General features: G+C 46.5%; 1 protein-coding gene across 6 annotated transcripts in view; it reads right to left on the minus strand.

The window, feature by feature from the left end:
• Window positions 1-23,101, minus strand: part of FDX2 (ferredoxin 2) — a 267,455-nt gene that overhangs the window by 230,805 nt on the left and 13,549 nt on the right. Inside the window, exon 2 of one of the 6 annotated variants that reach the window (XM_085629217.1) lies at window positions 12,261-12,450. The exons of 4 other annotated variants lie outside the window; for them this stretch is intronic. The gene's annotated coding sequence lies outside the window, so the exon portion shown is untranslated. Of the gene's footprint in view, window positions 1-12,260; window positions 12,451-23,101 lie in introns of those variants that run through there. One more of the 6 variants, XM_085629176.1, reaches the window with a different exon arrangement.

Raw genomic sequence — 23,101 nt, forward strand, 5'->3', positions numbered from 1 at the left:
TCCTCGCTATCCCGAGTGACACACTTTTCAGCTGGTCCTCATTAGTCACGATTGTTTGGAAGATACTGCAGGGGGGGTCAGCGGTGTCTTGTTTCCCCACACAAACATCTTCACTTTGGTCGACTTGAGCACTGGTCATGGCATTAGGTGCCATGTTCGGGATAGGGCTCGGAATAATGCAATTAAGAAATATTACATTGACCTTTTAAACGTTGCAGAAATTTTGTAAAGTCAACTACAAATGTCCTTTTCCCATATGCTGCTTTTTATTTATTTATTTTTTTATTGGCATTTCAAAAAAATGATACAATATACAAAACCAAAGAAAATAAACTCACAGACTGTAGCACAGCAGCAAGTGTCTTACAGTGTCAGCAGATCTGGCAATTAATCAGCAATTCACATATACCCCAGGCATGACATGAGTACCGATCAATCCAAGGCAATCGCCTTCAAATAGACAGTCAGATATGTCCAATAATCTTTTGGTTTGGCACCGGTAGGCAACTCCTCCATGTAAGTGTGGAGCGTGTCCTTACAGTACGTCAGGTCACGAAGCCATTGTCGAAGCGTTGGTGACGCTTTACTATCCCAACACAAGGATAGTCTACGTTTTGCCACTAGTAAGGCAACCACACAGAACTTACGCCTACGAGCCTGCATATTTTGAACAAGGCCCAACAAATACGTGCGAGCAGTGCAAATGATGTCTCCACCCACCATTTTCCCCAATGCTGCAGTAACCTGAAGCCAGTACTCATGCACCTCAGCACAGCCCCACGCTAAATGCAGAAAATCAGCACCATTAGCTCTACAGCGCTTACAGGTCGCCTCTGAGCGTAGGCCATAGGCATACAGCCTAGCTGGTGTGTAGTATGTTTGGTGGAGATATTTATAGTGAATCATTTTCAAATTACCATTGGGCGTAAGTAAACTAGTTAGAGCGCATGCTGTGGACCATTCTTCCTCTATGAGAGGGACATCAAGAACTGCATTCCATTTCCCCATCGCCTGGGCCGTCTTGCTGTCTATGTCCTCCTGTAGTTTGGTATACAGATTAGATACCATGTGTTTATTATTGGGTGTAGTGAGCACCCACTGCAGGGTGGACATCTGTAATGGCTCCTCCGGGTAAGAGGGGTACAGTGTCTTGATCGCATTCTGAAGTCTATAGTATGTGAATCGAAATAAAGTCGTTTGGTTACTAATATATGTAAGCTCAGTTAACGTTCTAAAAACTCCATTACAATAGAGGTCCCCCATCTTGTCTATGCCTGCTTGCTGCAACTGTTTCTGACCCACTTGTTCTTGCGTGACAGATAGCTCGGGGTGATATAACAATGGTAATGCCTGTGCATATAGCGGGTATTTGCCTGCTAATTTCCCCATTCTGCGCCATGCAGCGGCTGTTGTGTCTATAGTGTTAATGTCTCAGCTGTGGAGTGGAGATCTATGATGCGTGATAATGTCTTTCAATGGTATTGGGAGCGCATCCCCCTCCTCTATTGCCACGTGAGGGAGAAACGGGATACTACGATACCAGTAGTGTGCAAATTGCGCTTGCGCACATAAAAAATACAGCAGGAAGTCCGGAACCGTGAACCCACCCCGCGCGTAAGGCAATGTTAGTGTACGCAAGTTAATACTGGCTTGTTTGCCAGCCCAAATCACTTTTGTCACCATGGTGGAGATACGTTTCAAAACCTGTGCTGGGGGAGTAATCGGGATGTTATTGAACAGATATAACAATTTCGGTAATATAACCATTTTGACAATAGCTAAGCGATCCGCTAGTGTCAGAGGCAACCCATCACACGATTTTGTCTTCCAGGGTGTCAATTGCCCTGCCATAGTTATAGCGGAGCACCACCTCTGGATCTCGATGAAACCATACTCCCAAATATTTAACCGGTTCTGATTGCCATTCCAGTGGGAATTCAGTTGGGTGTGGGACTGTGGAGTCCGTCAGCGGTATTATTAAAGATTTGGGCCAATTAATTTGCAAACCTGAATGTAGACCAAAACGGATATATTCCCTCAGCAATGGGGCTAGATTCGTCTCCGGGTCCCTCACATATAACATCATGTCATCTGCATAAAGGGAGATATGCAGCGGCCTTTGCGGGAATTGGCGCGCCGAGTAGTGATGACCTTGCCGGATCTTACAGACAAGTGGCTCAAGAGCTAGCGCGAATATCAATGGGGATAACGGGCAACCCTGCCTCGTCCCCCTGGCTATTGGGAAGACATCGGATACGTACCCATTCACTCTGATCCGTGCCGTGGGGTTCGCATATAAAGTCTGTACCCATCGGAAGAAGATAGGCGGAAATCCCATACGACATAATACAGTGTGCAAATACGGCCACTCAATGGAGTCGAACGCTTTTGCCGCATCCAGTAGAACTGCAACTGCCTTAGTGCTAGGGATTAAATAATGCGATAGCGCAAACAATGTCCTGGTGTTGTGTGTGGTCGATCTCGTCGGGATAAATCCAGACTGATCTGGTAGTACCAGTCTTGTCATTAGGGGTTGTAGCCTGGTGGCAAGCAATTTGGCCAATATTTTAGTATCCACATTTATAAGGGACAGTGGCCTGTGTGAGTCGCTACTCTCTGGGTCTTTGTTGGGCTTTAAGAGTGCAATGAGCACCGCCTCTCTTAACGTCGGTGGAAGCGATTGTTTATCATGCGAATCTCCATACATCTCAACTAGATGAGGTGCCAGCTGTCCTGCGAAAGCCTTATAAAATTTGCATTTGAACCCATCGGGGCCGGAGGCTTTACAGTTAGGAAGAGAGTTAATAATCGCCGTAACTTCCTCCACTGAGTAGGTAAGGATAAATACTCCCTATGCATATCAGATAGAGGACATTGCGGTTGCATGGCTAAGTATTCTAGAACTTCCGCCACCCCAGCAGAACTACGCGCTGCATATAACTCCCCATAGGTTCTCAGAAATTCCCCCAGTATTCCCTGCGCTTCTTGCAGCAACTCCCCTTTCTGATCCTTGAGCGCTAGTATGGTCTGTCGTGGTCTACTTGCGCGTATCCTGTCAGCTAATACCTTACCCGGCCTGCCTCCCTCTCCATATGACCGTGCCACTTGATGCTTCGTGATGTACTTCAGTTCATCTTCAGCATATGAATGGTATTCAGAGAGTACTGATCTAATCTCCCCCAGTTGTTTGACATCTTGTGTGCTGTCATATTTCCACTCTAATGCTTGCAGAGTGTTTTCCCTCTTACTTAGCTGTTTACCTATATCCTTTAAGATGCCAGCACTGGTACTGATGCACACTCCCCGGATCGTCACTTTAAAAGCCTCCCGTGTATCTGTGAACGTGGTGTCTAGCAGTGCCTTGGAGCTAAAACGCCATGTGAATGGTGGCGACATGTAGTGTGGTATGTTTATGGACAGCAACACAGGATTGTGATCCGATAATGTTCTAGGGATATGACTCACACTTCGAGTCCATAGCAGTACGTCACTGGTCCCCAACCAGTAATCTATACGAGAGCAGTTTTTGTGAGCCGCTGAAACGTGTGTGGACTCCCTCCCATCTGGGTAACGAGTGCGCCAAATGTCATGGAGCCCCTCTTCTTTCATAATGTTGTGCAATACTGCCACAGTTCTCTGGTGTGGTTCTCTAGAGTCGTCTGATCTATCCAAGTTGTCACACAGAGCAGCGTTAAGATCCCCGCCCCAGAGTATGGTCATGCCTTTCCACTCATGTATTTTCCGCCATGTTTCTCTATAGAAATCAGGGTCATCTACATTTGGGCCATAGGTGTTAACAAAGGCTATACACTGGCCTCTGAGTTTTCCGGTTATGATGACATAGCGCCCTAGCTCATCCCGTACTGTGTTATCTATTTGGAATTGTGTTCCCTTTTTCTCCAATATCATGACCCCCCTAGAATAGGAAGAGTATGATGACTTATATATCGCCTCCGCCCATTTTTGTCCAATGGTGCTATGAGCGTCAGGGGCAATGTGAGTTTCCTGAAGGAAAGATACGTCAATATGCAGCCTATCAAAATAAGCAAATACCGGTCTTATTTTTTTCGGGTTATTGAGCCCCCTAACGTTCCAAGTCATTAGATTAAGTTGGGCGGTACGTGATCTAGCTGCGGACATAAGCACACACTAAAACATCATCCAGAAGCGAATACCCTGCCGCCTGCAGGTGCATCATCTGAGCCTGTGTAAAATGCTGGTAATCGCTTATATACAATTGCTCTGCTGATAAGCTACACTTTATCTCACGCTTGACAGTCTGGATAACAATCCCCCACCCACTTCAGCACCCCAACTTTGCCAAAGCCAAATCCCTAACAGAAAAAAACAACATCTCAAGAACATTTTGTGGGGAGCACCCGCCTGAGGGTACCACTGAGGGCACACGCCTCCATCCAACAACATGGATGTGGTCAGGTGCACACTACACCTGCAGATCCAATAGTGCCCAGGAGGGGGCAAGTAGTTCAATGTTACCATAGTCTCATATGTTATATTCTGGAATATTCTGGTAAGTAAAAGGAGCACGGTGCGTGGCGCAGTCTGTGATAGTTTATATCGGTTGGTGTATGCACCACAAGCGACTGCCAGCTATATACGACAGGGTTCTGCCGCATCCCAGCTCGGCACAGTCACCATCGCCGACAGCAACCAGTATATCTGCGGTGCACCCTACCACACATTGTGTACAGAGCTGCAATGCATCAGGCAGGCAAACAATGTCTAGAATCAGATTTCATCGCACAAGTTTCTCCCCGTCTGAAATCTCCAGCAAGATCCCCTGCAAAGCATTGAAAGCATACCGACCTTAACGGAAGCATTAGCAAAGCACAACAGGCACCCGGCAATTACATTCCTAAGTCGAACCAGTATCGGCAATCCTGTTGCGTAGATCCGCTTGATCCATACCAGGAGAGCAATCCGGCGAATCTCACTCAGAGTCACGGGTCTGTTCAGCGTGTCTGTGCTCCCTGCGTTGACCAGCCAGCTGTTTAAGTCGTGTGCGGCCTTAGGCGAGTGGAGAATCGTTGACTTGCCATCCATCGTTACCCTGAGTCGAGCCGGGTAGAGCATTGCATACTCCACCCCCAGTTCCCTCAGTCGTTTTTTCACAGGATTGAATTCTTTGCGCGCCAGTTGTACCATCATCGTGAAGTCCGGATAGAACGCCAGTTCATTGCCATGATACGTTACTTGCTGCTTATCCCGCGCCATACGTAATACGGCGTCACGGTCCCTGTAATTCAGAAGCCTGGCCACTATAGGTCTTGGCGTGGCGCCTGGCGGGGGCCTCGGAGCCAGTGATCTATGAGCGCGTTCCACTATGAGGACCGACGAGAGCTGTGTAGCATTGAACACCTCGCGCAGCAGACCCTCCACATGCGTCCAGTATTCGTGGATTCTGGTATTCCCGTGATTCGGATGTTGTTGCGGCGAGACCTCTCTTCTAAGTCCTCCACCTTTGATTTGAGGGTATCCACCACTTTCTCCATCTCCGCACATTTGCTCGCTGTATTGTGCGAGTCGTCTTCCACAGATGAGATACGTTTCTCTGCCTCATCCAGCCGCTCACCTTGCTTGTCCAGCTTTGATGATATATTATCTATGCGGTTTGTTAAATAATCCAGCTTACCATTAATATCTTGCAAGCTTTGTTGTATTGCTTTCAGTACCTGCTCCATAGGATGATCTGCCACAGCTCCCCCGTCCATTGCGGCATCCAATGGTACCGGCGTGCTCTTCGTTGGGCGTTTCGCATCGAAGGGGAGTTTAGACTGTTGCTTGTCCGACTTTCCCATGGTGGAAGCGGTCAACCCAGCATCTGATACACGTTAACACCACCTACGATGGCGTTGCCGCACAACTCAGATCCCCTCGCTACTGCCGTTTGACCGTAGTCTGCAGTACTTCCTCGGCGGGTGTCGTGGCCCCAAGTGACGCCCTGTTCCAGCGTTGGTTATCAGCTTGCGTAACCGGGGCTGTTATGACCCCCGTAAAGGCCACCCCCACGGCGACTACCAGCATATAGAAGCTACTCACAGCCCGTATCCGCAGAGGTCTATGTGCATCCACTTTCACCAAGAGAGCAGCATGTTAGCTGGGAGGACCGCTGAAGTGTCGCCAATCTTCGCCTCGCCTGCCCACGTTCATCGCGGTGCCACCAGCCCTGCGTCACGATCTTCCGCCGGTTCCCGCTCTGTTTGTTCCTTAGAGGCAGCCTGAAGAGGGAGCGGTGCTCCACACAAGGAAGGCCTCCTTACCGCCAGTGAGGACCACAGCAATGCAATTCCAGAGGGCAGGTTATGGGCTCATATCACGGGACTCAGTAACAGGGCCGCCCGTACAGGATGGTACCAGAGCCTACCAGGCACAGCTGCTTCACAGCCTAATCACCCGCACTTCCGTCCGGCATCACAGTCCTCCCACAGTAATATCCAGGAGCCCAAAAGCGAGCCTCATCGCTATAGCGGAGCCGCCATTTTGACCACCTGCCACATTACCTTCTCCGCGGCCTTTCAAAGCGCCTGCTGCAGAAATCAGCGAGTCAGGCGACAGCACCATATGCTGCTTAATATTTTCCTCTGTTGTGACTTTTACTTTTAACCTTACTTGCGATTGGCCTGAATTATAACTGTAACGCCCTGAACGTCTCAGGATCGTTTAACAGACACGACAATGAGGACGCAACCACTTGTGAAGGGTTAGTTCTTTTAATGAAGGCAAATAAAATACAAAGAACAAACAAAAGTTATAGTCACTGGAATCCTCCAGGCTAAGTACGTTACCAGCCCACAGCACGGATGGTCCTAACCGTCCTCTGCATATACGCCGATCCCGGCGTATGCCAACAGAGGGCAGAAATGAAATGGCCGACAATGCCAATCGGTAGGCTGTGAGGGGCACGAAGAGTGTTGGGGAGAATCGAGGAGTCAGGGAAACACCCAGCCGGGGTCTCTACCTGAAGGGAGCAGCCGCTCAACCTCTTCCTCAGACTGCACCGGGACGCGGAGTCACCTCCTGGTGATGCGTCACCGATACCCCAATCACAAGCAAGAAGACTGAACCGAGAGCAGCCGCTCGATCGATCCTGTGGACTTCCGAGTCTGTAACGCGGCAAACACCTCCTGGTGTGCGTTACAGCTGGCAGTCCCTGTGTCTCTGGTCGGGCTGGGAGTTACGACTCCAACCAGCAAAAGCGCCACTGCGCTTGGACTCAGCCGAGTCAAAAAGCGAAGCTCAATGGTTGACCGGTAGAGCTTCCGGGTCCTTCACAGGTGACGATGGGGCAAGACACGGCCCAGGGAGTAACGACTCGACCTACCTCCGTTCTTGCCTTACTGGAGCACCACTCCGGAACACTGCTCTTCACGAAGCAGGTACGTCGGTGTAAACACAATATCCGACAGCCTTGTACCTCCCGGTTCCTCCCTTTATAGGGCGTGTTTTCCTTGAGTTATGTAACAGCTCTCCTGTTTACATAAGGGCGTGTTTCCCTTGAGTTATGTAACAGCTCTCCTGTTTACATAAGGGCGTGTTTCCCTTGAGTTATGTAACAGCTCTCCTGTTTACATAAGGGCGTGTTTCCCTTGTATGACAGGAATTCTTGACAATAACATAAAGGGCAATTGAATGTGAATTTCAGTAACTAAACATTACAATGACTTGCATCACAAAATACTATTAATAAATACATTTTAATTTACATTTTTTCTGAAAAATGTCTGTTTTCAAGTTTTCGCACAAAATCTAAAATACATTTTTCTCTCTCGGAGTCTTATGAATAAAAAGAAAACTTAACTTGGAGCTTTAAGAACTTGTTTATCTTGACTTTCAAATCAAAAACATCTGTTTGGTAACTTCAGTCAAAAATAAGCTTTTAAGCTTGAAGTTTCTCTTGAGGAAATCAAATCAATGTACTTTCCAGTCTTTTGTTAAATGAAACTAACATGTGAAATATATCAATTTGTTTTAATATGCACGCTCGAAATATTCCAAAAGGTTAACTTGAACTGACCTTTCTGTTATGATTTTTTTTTTGTTTAACAGGGCTTACTTGATTCGAAAAGGATGTGCTGCAAAGCTGTGAAAAGAGAACGCAACCTCCAACTGGGTATCATCCAGAAGAAGAAACACTTCCTAAATCTTGCCAGGGAACTGGGAACAAAGACTAAAGAAAAGGCAGCCATGCCTCCCGAATGCATTTTACATGAAATCAGGCCCAGGTGTGTAACTATTCTCCTGCTAGGTTTACTTGGCAACATCATATTTAAAGGGGACAAAACTCTTTCATATGCAACATAATGAACCTTTTAATAGAATACAGCTCAAATTCAGCAAACAATAGAGTTTGTGTAACTAGGAGATCGAACTGAGAGTTAGCCATGATAATAATGAATGCAAAAGAAACAACTGATGAACGGAATGCTGGACAATGCAAACCTTCACCCCCAGTCACAAGGATCTGGGTTTAATCCATCATTCTTTTGCTCACCACACCACCCCAGTTTGGACCCAGCCATATGTAAATCAGACTTGACCCTGTTCCTTGTGGGAACAGTCCAGCCCGAAGTGCCAAGCCAGGTCCTCTCTGCACCGGAAATAAGCATCCTGGGACCGGTTTCAGGGCATCACCCTTCATCAGCCAGGCTAGCTTGAATCTAGTGGTGAAGTGAGCACGGGACCCACGTATGGGCATACCCTTCCCACTAAGGGCGACATATGCGAAAGAAACAATTGATGGACGGAATGCTGGACAATGCAAACATTCACCCCCAGTCACAAGGATCTGGGTTTAATCCATCATTCTTTTGCTCACCACATCCTCCCCAGTTTTGACCCAGCCATATGAAATCAGTCTTGACCCTGTTCCATGTGGGAACAGTCCAGCCCAAACTGCCAAGCCAGGTCCTCGCTGGACCGGAAACAAGCATCCTGGAACCGGTTTCAGGGCATCACCCTTCATCAGCCAGGTTAGCTTGAATCCAGTGGTGTAGTAATCGATCCGGCGGAATTGCTTCCGAGTCGGGTGGTTGGGTACCAACCCGGTCTAGGGGAATCCAACTGTCGATCAGAGGCTTTCCGCACGTCATTGTAATCACCCCCTTAGTCTGTATCCTCACTGAAAATGTTGTCTTGTAAAGAATCAACATTGTTGACAGTTTCCTTGGATGAATTCAGTTCCCACGTGTTAATCTACATATGTTTGCAAAGTGATTAATCTTTCCACAGACAATGCAGCGCTTTCCCCTTGCCAAACGTTCTCTGGTATAGAAAAACACCCCCTTTATCTGTCCACATGATCTACGTTTGGTCCTTTCAAAGGCGATCTGGCAATCAACATTCCTTTCGTCAGCAAGTTGACTGGTTATTCCCTCATTGGTTTTGTGAGGGCCATTCACATGTGCAAAGCTCAGGGGCTGGAGTGTTCTAGGGATCGGCCCAGTGTCAGATTGTCTTGCAATGACTTCCCTGGCTCTCACAGCATTTACCATCTCAACTTCGTGGAGCCGTACCCCAGTACGAATGTGCTCAGATGTCACCTGTCGTTTTGTCGAGCCAGGTGCAGGAAGTTCCTCAAGAATAGCATGGAACTCGTCAACCGACTCTGTAGGAAGCGAGGCAACAGAGACATCCTGGGAAATAACCAGAGTAGTGTATTTAAAAGAGGGACCAGACTCACCATCATTGTAAGTGAGTTTGTAGATGCCTTCACCTGCCAGTTGAAGTAGCAGATCTCTTCTTCGGTCATCAGTCGGTGTAAAGTAGGGTTCTAGTTGATCCACCCAGAGTTACCATTTTAATACTTGGGAAAGTGCATACCAGAAAGTCACTGTTGGGATGGAGGGCATAATTTTTCTTGTCAGCGTTAGTTATAAGGGGTGCAGAGAAAGCAACACTCATAGGTTAGGTGTCTTTTCATGCACTATGGGGTAGATACCTTACTGTGACAGTGCACCTTCCTATGCAGGAGTTTGCTGTTTGATCTAGCTTCGGTTGGCTGGTTTTTACACTTTGCACTACCATGCATCAAATGTTGCTCTACTGTGGACCTGAAATAATCTTTTTGTTTGTGTTACGGTCCTTGAAAGCGGTTATTCATCCCCATTGTGGTCTATAGCAAAGCTTCTGAAAAGTATTCTCCGGTTTCCTTTATATGTTTGTTCTGTGTGTGTTGCCCCTTTATTGCAGTTGGGTGTTTCCGCATGGCCATTTTCTGGTGGCGGTGTGCATGTTCTCCTGCTCACACATAAGTAGATCTCTTTCTTTGTTTTACCACAGAGCAGGAGCACTCGGGCTTCTTGCCACCAAAGTTCGCCACAGGTACATAGATGTTGTCAGATGCACCGTTGATCTGCCTCTCCTTTGAGGTGTAATAGAAGTGGGAGCACAGGCTTGTTGCAAGGATGTAGCTGAGCCAGTGCACTGCTGCGACTAGCTGCAAGTATTTGGGAAGGGCATGTTGCATTTTTTTTTGGTGCCAGTAGGCAGAGGCGATTGTGAGCCATCTTCCTCACCAGTGAGAGGTAAGCCCCTCCCTCCCCCAGTATGACAGCTGGCCTCACCATGCGCTCTGTACATAATGAACCATACACTGTTGCAAGGATACTCCGTGACGGCTCCTCCGCTATGGCGGAGCATCGCCCCACTGCTTTCGAGCAATGGAAAGGAAATATAAAATGATAACTTTAAGTTATTATCATTTTAGGTTTCCTTTTCGAGCAGGCGGGGCTGCTCTGCTCATGGAGCAGGGCAGGAGAGGAGTGATTTGCCCACTCCTAGGTGCGCAATGACTGTTAGGTCGACCCTCTCGGGCCGCCCAAACCAGTTATGCGCACTTTCCCCGTTCTCCTTGCAGGCTGGGTTACAGCCTGCATGGAGAACAAGCCCAGGCCCCCATACCCTGGTTGAGCGTTGAACCAGGACGTTCAAAGCCAAACACAATGCTGCAATGCAGTATTGTGATTGGTCAGGGGACCCTGGCTTCCTGTACCACGAAGAGAGCAGAAGCAAGAAACAGAGACGCAGGACCCACCGGTGGCGGCATGGTTAAGTGTGTAATATTTTTTTTCCTTTTACATTGTTAAACCCCCTGCTCCGCCACCCCGGCCCTCACCCCCCACCCCCCACTGCGCTCTCCCCCACCCACCTGTGAGTCATGCCGACCGCCGCTGGGGAGAATAGCTATCCTTATGAGGTCACAGGTCAGTCCTTTTATCAAAACTACCACGTCATCAGGCAAACTATTCCGGACATAATTAAACATTTATGTTGCACATACGTGACTTTATATAATTGACATGGATTACCTTGAGTGTTTATACAATCATGGTTAAGAAACTGATAACGTTTTTTTCTGGACAGACGAATAAGACAAGGTAACAACATGTTTCAAAGTCAGCGTTTTAAATACTTGTAATTATTTCAGGGCATTAGGAACAATACTTTTAGCTCAAAACTGCTTTGTACCAGACATCTTTGACAAAAAGGTGAAGGGAATCCAGTTAACTTTCATACAATGTAAGTCTGCGGTGCCAACAATAATTGTTGTGTGCTGGCTTCAGCAAATTCCTTCGGTTCAAATTTGTTCTGTTTCACGTGATTAAAGGCAACATAAGAGGAATCAGACAGTTCACATACATAGAATTTGTAGTAGAGTACTCGTAGACAGCTGTGAGTTCAACGGGAATTTATTGTAGACAAGCTACACAGCAGACATGAGAGCGAAGTGAAGACACATTCAGCCCCAACAGCTCTCCGTACCATTTGAAAGCGCAGAAGCCAGCAACATGGCAACTAGGCAACCTACCAACATTCTATCAGGTGAAGCCTGAACTGCAGCATAGAATATAACAACATTGTAATCAAATGCTGCCCAATCACAGTGATGAACTGCCTACCATAGATATACCAAAAGGTCAATTTTTTGTGAATGCACAAATGAAGCGGCCATCTAAGAGATTAGTAGTAATTAAAATAACACTACTAAAATAGCTTGGAGCTTTACATTGCACTCTGATTTCATGAAACCTCAGAGGAGGTTCATGTAGTGTTTAACCAACTGTCTGCAATAATCGGCTGACAGGTGCTTTTGTAGGTGTTTACTGGACACAATCATTATTTTAAATGATCAGTAGTGATTTCACTCAATATTTTCCTGGTACACTCATCTGAAAGCTAAACCTTTGCACTACGACATGCAGAGGTCAGAAGAACTGGGGCAGTCAGCAGTTGATACCTGCCTTTAAATCACGGTCGACAATGTATAGTAAACAAAGATGGCAGCTAGTGGTTCCTCCTGTCTGGCTGAGTTATGGGGGATGGCGTGCAGCGCTTTAATTTGTGCTTCGTCTCGTGCCAGAGCAGAGATGTATAAGCGCTGCCCGTACTTGCAAACTGGTAATGGATTCGGTGGTTCGGTGACTGATGGATCTGCAGGAAAAGGGAAACAGTGGGTAATAAGAATGCTCTATTTCAGTCTGCCCCATTTCCGACCTGGGCAGATGCACCTCTCATTACTCAACTCATTACACAGCTTGTCCAGAACACCATATTGATGCCCAACTTAGCAAGCACACCTGATCAACAAAGCTGAGTGCAGTCCAATAAGCCCAGAGTTCAAGCAATCCACCCGCTTCAGCCTCTCAAGTAAAGATAACAGGTGCATGCCACAATACACGATGGAATTTATCTTTGGCACTAGGGAGGCCAAGATGGTGGGTAATCTGTAAACTGTCCATACCATGGGAACCAGGTCTCTACTCACCATTTCTACGGCTACAAAGATTCAAGCAGAACGAATCTCAATTCCCCAACAGTGATTATAGTGGTTCCTTCTTGCCTTGTACTACTTCAAATGCTTGTTGTACTACTATGCTGGTTAGGATCCATTACATAGACTTACTCCTAGTTATACCTGAGGAGATACAGCTTGATCGGGAAGTCCAACTTCTCCCATGGAAGACAAAGTCCAGCCAGTGACGGATAAAGTGCAGTTGTGACGACTGTTAAGGGCCTCAAGCCTCAACTAGACTCTTGGAGATCCCCGGAGGGGAATATTTACATTGTGGGTCCTGGAGACACTTCATTGTGCATGTTAAAGTCTATAATGTCCAAGGACGAAATACCTGCCCCCTCTGAAACTGATTATGATGTTACCCCAGGCACAGAGGGGCGCAAGCTTGAGATGGCTGAGCCTGCTACAGAGTTTGAGACGGCACCTAGGGGATCATTTTTCAAGGGCCCTGCTAAATCAATGGACTTGGCTGGCTTTGATCTCCACTCACCTACTACTCAAAAGTGCTTGACCTCTCTTTGGCGCTACAGGTGAAGTTGCAGCAAAATCTAACAGGATCAAGGAAAGTTGTACGAATAATAAGGATGCAGGAAAAGCAGACACTGTCCAGAAGAGGGCCTGCAATACCGCGCCACAGCATTCGTCATATCCGACACTACTGCAAGTAATGCAAAATTTGACACTTTGCAAGCACCTATAAAAGATACACAACACAAACAGTATCTGCATTGACCAGGAATCTAACATGCTCTGATATTAGACATGGAATGTCATGTCAAATTATTTCTGATTTTGAAAGATCCTGCAACGTGATGTGAATAAATACAATTTTAAATGAATTCTCCTGATAAGAATAACTCTGTAACGAAAGTGAAAAAGCCCTGGTGAACTTGCCAGCAGTAGTGATTATGGGTGTTTGACTAGCTCAACATCGTCTGTACTGGAGACAGCTGGGATGGTGGAGGGTGGTGACGAGGATTTGTCGTCAGACTGAAAATGAAAGATATCATGTTCAATGCGGATATGAATAGAACTGCTAAACATATGCTGTCTGAGACTTTCCATGCCTATGATGAGAATGCTCCAAGCTCCACTTGGAACACTGGTGAAGGTGGACTATTAAAAACGTCAAGTCATGGAAAAAGGGAAACCTAGACCGAACTTACATTTGAGTCTCACGATAAAACAACTTACAATTGCCAACATAATTCTAATTTACTCACAGAAAATATGAGAAAACCCGTTCCAAAGGGATGTGTGATATGTGATAAGCTTCAAAATGGAGGTTCAGACACTGAAGTTTACCTTACTTAGACTAATTTAGTCTACCCTTATCGTGGTTCAAACTAGTGTCCCAAGTGAACCTAATACAGATCTGTCTGAAGAAGGAACATAATTAAAAACACACAGCATCCTGAGGCTATTTTCAAGCTACCAGCCAAAACTATGTGCACCTACCAGGATGTGCAAGCCTCTTCCTTAAAGACTCAGGATTCCGTTCAGAAAATTATGGGCAAATTTGGTACAATTTGTGACAGGTCTGGTGTCTTAGAAAACTGCACAGTAGAGGCAAAGATGCAACCGACAGGGTGGTCAACAGAGTTGATGAACATTCTCAAATGATAAAAGCCATTAGATATAAACATGAGGATATGGAAAGCAGACAATGTAGGAAACATCTTTGTGCTCTTGGGATTAAAGCAAGACTTGAAGACACAGACCCAGGCAATTTACCATTCATCTGTTTCAAAAAGATTTTCCTGATCTGTTCGACACCTTCTCTCCTACTGTAAAAATGAAAGATACACAACACTGTCTTATTTTGATATATATCAGGATTTTTCCTTTTATGACGACAGGCTATTTCCACAGCTCTTCTATCTGCTCCAGATAAGGTGGAAGCTATTTAATTCAGGCACCGTCTTGTCATTCCACTGTTGAGCGGGAGATGGTAGCTCCTAAAAATTAAAGCTCCTCTTCAAGAGATTGGAGATCAAATAGATCTAAAAGAACCAAGGAGCTTGTTTGTTATCTAGAAGGGGCAAATACATCCAATGTGCTAAGATAATCCTTCACAATGGCAACTATAACCGATGGACTAATGCTAGCTATTAATTTTTTCATGTCTTGATGGTAGCCTCTTTTTACTCTTCAGGTTTCAGTATTTAACCCAAACTTTTTTGCACAATCATTTTGTTGCACTAAGTAACCCTCATGGATGAAATATTGATGCGGTTATTTTTTTCAATTTCTCATGGTGAGGGGCTTGGTTAGCTCAGGCTTCACTTTCTCTGCCTTAACACTCATCAGTTATTACCAGGATGTCTCTCCACTTGGAGGCGTGCGGGGGGGTCAAATTCTAGGGGCGTGGGTGGCATTGGAAAATTGGCAATATTGAAAAATAAGCAAAACAGTGAACATACATACAGTATAGAGCTACTAATGTTAAAAGGACAAGACACCAACTCTAGACAACTATATCTGTATTTTACTCCTAACACATTTACTATCTGTCAAGAATTCCTGTCATGCGAGGGGAAGAAAACACGCCCTTATGTAAACAGGAGAGCTGTTACATAACTCAAGGCAAACACGCCCTTATGTAAACAGGAGAGCTGTTACATAACTCAAGGAAAACACGCCCTTATGTAAACAGGAGAGCTGTTACATAACTCAAGGAAAACACGCCCTTATGTAAACAGGAGAGCTGTTACATAACTCAAGGAAAACACGCCCTTATGTAAACAGGAGAGCTGTTACATAACTCAAGGAAAACACGCCCTATAAAGGGAGGAACCGGGAGGTACAACGCTGTCGGATATTGTGTTTACACCGACGTACCTGCTTCGTGAAGAGCAGTGTTCCGGAGTGGTGCTCCAGTAAGGCAAGAACGGAGGTAGGTCGAGTCGTTACTCCCTGGGCCGTGTCTTGCCCCATCGTCACCTGTGAAGGACCCGGAAGCTCTACCGGTCAACCATTGAGCTTCGCTTTTTGACTCGGCTGAGTCAAAGCGCAGTGGCGCTTTTGCTGGTTGGAGTCGTAACTCCCAGCCCGACCAGAGATACAGGGACTGCCAGCTGTAACGCACACCAGGAGGTGTTTGCCGCGTTACAGACTCGGAAGTCCACAGGATCGATCGAGCGGCTGCTCTCGGTTCAGTCTTCTTGCTTTTGATTGGGGTATCGGTGACGCATCACCAGGAGGTGACTCCGCGTCCCGGTGCAGTCTGAGGAAGAGGTTGAGCGGCTGCTCCCTTCAGGTAGAGACCCCGGCTGGGTGTTTCCCTGACTCCTCGATTCTCCCCAAAACTCTTCGTGCCCCTCACAGCCTACCGATTGGCATTGTCGGCCATTTCATTTCTGCCCTCTGTTGGCATACGCCGGGATCGGCGTATATGCAGAGGACGGTTAGGACCATCCGTGCGGTGGGCTGGTAACGTACTTAGCCTGGAGGATTCCAGTGACTATAACTTTTGTTTATTCTTTGTATTCTTTTTGCCTTCATTAAAATAACTAACCCTTCACAAGTGGTTGCGTCCTCATTATCGTGTCTGTTAAACGATCCTGAGACGTTCAGGGCGTTACACTATCACAAGCAACAAGATAGATAATATAAACCTAGTTAGGACTGTTTGTGAACGAAACCGTTCAAACAAAAGAATGGTGTTCCACAAGGAATTACATCAACTTAACCTCAATATAGTCTGCTTGGAAAACACATATTACCTAAAGGTAAAATCTGCCATACATACACAAGGAAACGTTTATGGCCTGGGGGTGCATAGCAGGAGCTGAAATGGGGCAAGATAAGATTTATATTCACCTCTTCCGTCCACAGACACTATCCTAGGATTGATATGGCTTATATCTTGGTCAATCTTTTAACCGCACCTCAGCTCAGAAATGAGCTCAGATCGATATTTCTTCAAATATTACCACGGATCACAATCCTTTTTTTTAAATTAATTTATTAGTTTACAGAAAGAACAGACGGACATATCAGAACAAAACACCACTAACAGCACAAATTTTAAAAAATAGTCACTGTGTACATACATGTCAATTCAGCGCTATATCAGAAATAAGCGTATCTAATACAGTTCCATGGAATACATTTGCGGTGGGGTATTATACCAGCTAAACATGAATACCTCTAACCCCTCCAAAGTTGCCATGCCATCCAAATATTCAGTTAACTAGTGGGACCAATAAAGGAACAGATTTCTTCAGATTACATGTTACTCTCTCCCATGCTGCCAGAATCAATTTGAGGGCGTGCATGTGCAGCACGCAGTATGAATACATCGTAAGCCAGCGTGCCTTTTACTGTCAAAAGGGTGTGTTACGGTGTTAAAAATGCTCATCTTTTGCTCTGATAAAGGCTCCAGAGGTTTTTGGGTCAGGTCTGAGGAAGGAGCAACTCACTATATAATTCAGTTTGTGTGTTACAGAACAACATGTCTGTTAGACTTGGCACCATTGACATGAGTCTCCCTTCCATTTTTCGCTGTTGCCTCATCTGTTTTTGCTGTTCTAGATGCTTTGTGCACTTTGCCACTGCTGTTCAGTGCCCAAGTGCAAGTGCTCCCTGTTGTAAATTGTTGTAATGGATTAGTGCCTCCTTGATTTGTTATTTGATTTACTTGTCAGAGCCTAGTACCGTGCACCATGTGTGCCTAGGGCCTGTAAATCAAATGCTGCTGGTGGGCTTGCAGCACCGATTGTGCCACCCACAGAAGCAGCTTGTAAAATGTGGCTCAGGCCTGTCATTGCAAAGCCTGTGTGCAGTCTGGGAATGCCATGTGGACTTGGCAAGTGCACACCCTTGCCAGTCCCTAAACCTTCCCTTTTCTACATGTTAGTCACCCCTAAGGTAGGCCCAAGGTACCCTTGTGGGCAGGGTGCATTGTATGTGAAAGGTAGGACATGCCCTGATGTGTGTGGCATGTCCGGATAGTGAAATACTGCCAATTTTGTTTTTCACTATTGCAAGGCTATCTTTTCCCATGGGCCAGAATGGGCAGTTTGATTAGAACATCTTATAAACCTAACTGACCCAGGAAACAAGATATGAATATTAAGTTTAGTATGCCTGAACTCAGAATGTTAAAGTTCATCTTTTAGTGTGGGTGATTTTTTCATTCTGTGTTTGAAGATACCACTTTTAGAAAGTAGTTATTTTCTAGCCTAACCATCCAGTGTGCCTCTGCTAGGTTTGTGTATTGTATGTCTGGCTTGTGAATGACAGGAGCTGGGAGAGGGCAGCAGCTCCGGCAGTCTGATGAGTCAGGGCTGAGCTGAATGGGACCAGAGTTGAATTTAGAGTGGGCGGGAGGAGATTTCCTTTCACCTGCCTGGACCAGGTCTGCTTTCAACAATGCTCTCTCCACCTCCTGCCAGGAAGCTGCACCAGTGAGGACAGAACTGGTTGTCTAGGTACAGACCCTCTCTGCCTTCAGAGAACAAAGGATGTGTGTGTATAAAAAGGGGGGCCAGACCCCAGAACTTTAGATCACTTCTAGGAAATCAAGAGGAACCTTTGCCAAGGAGAAGAGCCTGCAGTGGCTACTTGCTGGCAAGGAAAGGAGAGAAGGACTTTGCTGTTGCTTTGTCATCTTGAGGAAGATCTCCAATGGCTTGAAACTGAGCTTGCCTCCTGTTCTGAAGTCTCAGGGACACAAAGACTTCACCACCAGCTCCCCTGAATTTCCTTGCTGGGAATTCTAACCTGCAAAGAGGTGACTGCTGCTGTTTAGGACCTCTAGAGACTGTTTGTCGCAGGGAGTTGGAAGATTGACGCAACGAGGAAGAAGTATGTCACATCCGCACTGATTTCCGACGCATCGCCGAACCACAGAGAAGAAGCGTGCTGCATCCGCACTTGGTTCCGACGCCTCGTCGAGCAACCAGGGAGAAGCCTGCCGCATCCACACCGGGTCCAGACGCATCGATGAGAAACCCGTCGCAGCACCTGACGTGCAGCTGCAAAAGATCACGCATCGTACCGGACCATCGCATCAAGCCGCTATTTTGGCGCATCGCACCGGATCGTCACCAAGCATCGAGGCACCATCTTGTGGTATTGTAACCAGAACGCAGTAAGAAACAGACGCATCCCCTCCTCTGCGGTAAGGAACAGATGCATCACCTCGCCTGCGTTGCAGTAAGGAACATACCCATCGCCTCCACTGAAGCAAGGAACTGACGCATCACCTTCGCTGCGACCCTTTTGTTTGATTTGCGTGACGCATCCAAGGTACTTTGTGAGAATAGTGTCGCATTTACAACTGGGTAGAAATTGTTTAGTTCAAGCATTTGAAAGCCTTATTTTTTTAATACTGTATTGTGGATTTTTGTCGTTTGGTCTCGTTTAGATAAAGATTACTTATTTTTCTAAACTGGTGTGGTGTCCATTTGTTGTGTTTTCAGTGTTACTGTATGTGTTCACAAATGCTTTACACACTGCCTCTGAGATAAGCCTGTCTGCTCGTGCCAAGCTACCAAGGGGGTAAGCAGGGGTTATTTTAGGAGAGTATCCCCCTTTCCCTGACTAGAAGCAAGGGCCCCTATTTGGACAAAGGTGCAAACCATTGCCAACTAGAGACCCCCATCTCTAACAATGTCCCTAGACCATTGTGTGACAGTAGGGGGAGGGCATCGAGACCAACGCATAGACACTCCCCGCTTAGCGATCAATAGGCCTATACCTATCAATCTGTGTATATCTTTCCGGACTTGCTTAAAGTAACTCAGCAGGGCCAACATGGGGTCAGGTGTCAAATGCTCCTCCGTGATATCACCAAGCTTTTTAAATATTAGAGCCCAGCATTTAGCGATATTAGGGCACAGCCAGTCCAAGTGTAGGAATCCTGCTTGATCGGCACTACACCTCTCGCATTATCTCTGAGGTCATACCTATGCCAACGGGCAGGAGTGAAATACCCCCTATTCAGGAATTTCAAATGAATGAGTCTATGACGCCCATTCAATGATACATGTCTCGTGGCCTCACAACAATAGCGCCATATTTCATCATGTAATATGACCTCCAAGTTAGTTTGCCACGCCAATCTAGCCTTAATAAAGGCAATCTTGTACCATGCTATAGATCCTGGATACGATTTTACAAAAGGAAACTGCCCGCAACAACAATGAAAAGGGAGCTACCTCTGGAGGGTCCAGCATTTCCTCCCCAGTATGTCTCAAAGCGCATGTCTAACTCCCTTTCCATCCTCGAATAGTTCACGGTCTTTGAGATACCAAACATCGCCAGAGCGCGTACCACCTCCGGCTCATCAGAAATAAGCAGCCACTGGCACATCTCTACCGGGGCTAGCGGGGAGTAAATAATTGAGCCTGCCTTTTGATTAAGTTCTGCCAAGCATGGGAGGTAGCGTTTATGGAATCCAAGACACCTTCGCACCGAGATGGGTCTTGATATAGCAAAGCGGTCAAGGAGGAGGGCGCAGCAGCGACCCTTTCGATATGCAAATGTGGAGGGGGGGGGGGGATTGTTGGTGCAGCCAATAAAAAGCATGGAAGCATTGCTCCACTCTGTAATAGAGCTCCAAATCTGGAGCACCGAGTCCAACTAATGAATATGGTAGCCTTAGGATTTCCCATGTGACCCGTGGCCGTTCACTATCCCAAGCCCAGCGAATCAACAACGACCTGATACGTTTGAAAAATGAGCAGGGAGGACCATGGGTATGTTCAAAAATAGAAACAAGAATCTGGGCAACACAACCATCTTCATTAAGGAGATGCGACCCAGAAGTGATAATGGCAGTCGTGCCCATCTGGTACCATCATCTTCCAATTTGACGATTGCCTTTCCATAGGTCTCTCTAAACACTATTTCGGAGTTAGTATGTACCTATATACCTAGGTACCGCACAGATTCAGCGGACCAGCTAAATGGGAAAACTCATTCTATCGGCTCCATGGCTAAAGTCAGGGGGAAAATAGTGGGCTTAGCCCAATTAATTTTGAGGCCAGAGAATTCCCCATATCGTACTACTTCTCTCAGCACCGTTGACAAGTTGACCTCCGGGTCTCTAATGTATAATAAGGTGTCATCAGCGCAAGGGGAAATAATTCAATTGGATCCAGGAAAACGGATTCCGCAATGGCCATGGTACTGCCTTAGAGCACAGGCCAAGGGCTCAGCAACAATAGCATAAAGTAGAGGAGATAGCGGGCATCCCTGCCGAGTGCTCCTAGAAATTTGAATAGGAGAGGTTTCCCGGTCTCCCAATCTAACTCTGGCCGTATGGGAGTTATACAAAACCTTTACCAGTTGGGAAAAGAGATCACCTACTCCCAAACGCCTCAATACTGCTGTCATGAAGGTCCAGGTGTCGAGGAAGATAGCGGCCGCTTTTATTTCGGGTTTTGTATGCTGGATGGTGCCAAATACTGTGCTTAAATTATGCGTGAGAGTGCGCCCAGGAACAAATCCTGCCTGTTCGGGGCCAATCAGTTGCGATACTAGAGGAGCTAGGCGGTTTGCCAGTACTTTAGCAAATAATTTGGTATCCACATTCAATAATGACAACGGTCTGTATGATGTGCATTCATCAGGGGGTTTACCTGGCTTTAAAAGGGTAACGATCAAGGCCTCTCGCATAGATCGGGGCATCTCCCCGCTCTCACCCATCTAATCGAATAATGTAATCAGGTGAGGAACCAAAATCTCACTAAATTCTTTGTAGAAAGTGACCGTTAGGCCAACTTGCCCCAGGGCGCCCCCAGATCTCATGGCTCAGAAAGCGACCTGGATCTCCCAGTCCTCCAAAGGCATCATAAGGTATTCCCTGTGCTCATCGGCCAACCAAGGAAGTTCAATATGTTCCAAGTAGTCCAGTATTGCTAACTCTTCTGCCATTATTTTAGTGCGATACAGATCCGCTTAATACTCCCTGAATCCATCCACTATGGCGTCAGGATCCCACAGAATATCTCCAGATGAACGCAGTTCTGTAATACTAGCTGTCTCCCCCACCTACCCCTCGATAAGGCTGCCAATGTAGCACCCGGCCGTTCCCCCTCCCCATATGTTTTCGCTACAGCTCATTTCCCAAAAACTTAACCTCTCTATCAGCTGCTTCATGATATTCCTCCAAAGTGTTTTTGAGCTCTCCTCGGGCCTCGTCATTCCGATCCTCCCGTGCCTCCCGCTCCAGCGTGGCCAATTTCTTTTCTAGGGATTCCAATTGCCCTCTAATTGACCGGAATACCCCAGAATGTTTGGCCATCACTATTCCTCTTATATATACACTTTAAACATCTACCAAACCTTGGAAAACTGGGGGACAGAGCCAATATTTGTAGCAAATAGGTTCCAATCGCTTCCATCATTTCAGATTTAAATACTTCGTCTAGTAGAGCGTAAGGCAGGAACCTCTAAGTGTATGGGGCTGGTCTTCTCAATGGGCTTGTAACATCCAGCTGAATAGGTGAGTGATCTGAAAACGAGCGGGGTTGAATCTCACAACCACAAATCAACTAGCTCAGGGATCTAGAAGTGAGCCAGTAATCAATTCTGTAATTACAAGTCATGTGGAGCTGAGTAGTGTGTAAAGCCTCCCACTCCACTCCGTCTCAAGCACCAGACATCAACCAGGTTTAATTCAGCTATAGCATCCTCTATCACCTTTGCCGCCAATGGCTTACGCCGGCTCGGCCCTCCTGAACGGACCAACACTGGATCTAGGACACAATTAAAATCCCCTCCCCACACCTGTGGGACCAGTGGCAGTCTACATGCGCGCCCTAGAAGATCTCTATAAAATTGTGGGTAATCGAAATTAGGGCCATAACTATGTTGAAATCTAACCCCTTTCCTTTACATCTGGAAATGACATATCTGCCATCCTTATCTGTCTCAATCGCCTCTAGTGAGACGCCAATTCGCGGATTTACCCAGGTGACTACACCCCTTGCATGAGTACAAAACCCTGCAGCATGAAATATGCCATGCAATCTCCTGCACGTGAGCTGCAGACTGTCCACGGGTAGATGGGACTCTTGTAGAAGTGCCACGTCCACATTATGTCTGGTAAGATAAGCGATTATCTTCCTAGTTTTCCTGAAGTCATTTAGGACCCTAACATTCCAAGTCAGCAGTCGCAGTCTATCCCCCATGATCTAACCTAGGGATCTTATTTCCATTATTATATTCCATGTGTACTTTCTAGGGAACTTTACAGTTTCGAGGAATGACCTCTAGGATCGCTGGACACGCTATACACGCTGCAACCATGACTACACAGAACAATACGTACGA

The sequence above is a fragment of the Triturus cristatus genome, chromosome 2_1, assembly GCF_964204655.1.
Source record: "Triturus cristatus chromosome 2_1, aTriCri1.1, whole genome shotgun sequence".
NCBI classification, from domain to species: Eukaryota; Metazoa; Chordata; class Amphibia; order Caudata; family Salamandridae; genus Triturus; species Triturus cristatus.